Consider the following 1,278-nt stretch of genomic DNA (forward strand, 5'->3'; position numbering starts at 1 on the left):
TGGATATATCTGGATATGGCTGGGACTGGGGTCCTGTGTCAGGCAAGTCCAAGGATTTGATCCTGCAAACTTCTAGTATTAGTGTTAGTGTGACCTTATTTATTGCCATAGCTTGTGAGGTCTGGGGGCCTTTGGATTAAACAAACATGTCTTTTCTTCATCGCAGATATATGAGCTCATTCTAAGCTGGAGCTATGTCCTAATCACTCCTGTATCCCCCATAGGATAATGCTTTGCACATGGTGGAAGAAATGCCTAGTCTTCACTTTAATGCCCTTTTCAAAATTACCCTCACATCAACCTCTCCGGGAAGCCTTTCCTAGGAAGAGTTTTCCCAGAGCCCCATGCATGTCCTTGTTCCTCAGGCTGTAGATGAGAGAGTTCATCATGGGGGTGACCACAGCATACATCACTGTGGCTACAGAGTCCTTCAGATATACCATACAAAGGGTCCCATAGAAGAGGAAGACCACAGCCAAATGAGAGGCACAGGTGGAGAAGGCTTTGTTCTTCCTAGAGATTGATTATGTTCAGAGGATGGCTTTGACAATCCAGACATAGGACATGATCATGAACCCACAGGGGATGAGGAAGATGAAATATCCTGTGGCCATCAGCACCACATGATTGACTTCAGTGTTGGAACATGCGAGCCTCAGCAAGACATTCATCTCACAGAAGATGTAGTGGATAATCTGGGACCCACAGAAGGTGGACATGAGGAGGATGAGAGTGAGGCCATAGAGGTCAGAGAGTCCTGGCATGAGGAGCAACATACAGAGTCTAGGGCTCATGGCTATGGCATAGTGGAGGGGGTGGCAGATGGCCACAAAGTGGTCATATGCTATTGTGGCCAGGATGAGGTCCAGGGCCACCAAGGAGACCAGGATGTAGAGTTGTGTCAGACATCCTACATAAAAGATGGCTTTGTTCTGGGACTGAAGGTTCACCAGCATCTTGGGGATTGTGTTGGTGACAAAGAAGAGGTCGGTGAAGGAGAGGTTGGCCAGGAAGAAATACATGGGAGTATGCAGGCGAGAATCAAAGCCAATGGCCAGAATGATGAGCACATTTCCCACCACTGTGACCGGGTACATGAACAGGAACATCCAAAACAGGACCCACTCGTCTTAAGTTTTCTCTGAGATCCGAAGGAGCAGCAACTCAGAGACCCCATTCTGGTTGCCTCCTTCCATTGGTCAACTTCTTGCAACATCAGGACCAACAGATGTTTACTAAATTCCCTCAATTGAATAAGGACATTCAAATGATCAAAAT

The 1,278-nt window shown here is 47.0% G+C and overlaps 1 pseudogene; it reads right to left on the minus strand.

The window, feature by feature from the left end:
* Positions 1 to 296: 296 nt before the first annotated feature.
* LOC105311038 lies at positions 297 to 1,196 on the minus strand (annotated as a pseudogene).
* Between the last annotated feature and the right edge of the window lie 82 nt (positions 1,197 to 1,278).

The sequence above is a fragment of the Pteropus vampyrus genome, unplaced genomic scaffold (genome assembly GCF_000151845.1).
Source record: "Pteropus vampyrus isolate Shadow unplaced genomic scaffold, Pvam_2.0 Scaffold22402, whole genome shotgun sequence".
Taxonomy (NCBI): domain Eukaryota; kingdom Metazoa; phylum Chordata; class Mammalia; order Chiroptera; family Pteropodidae; genus Pteropus; species Pteropus vampyrus.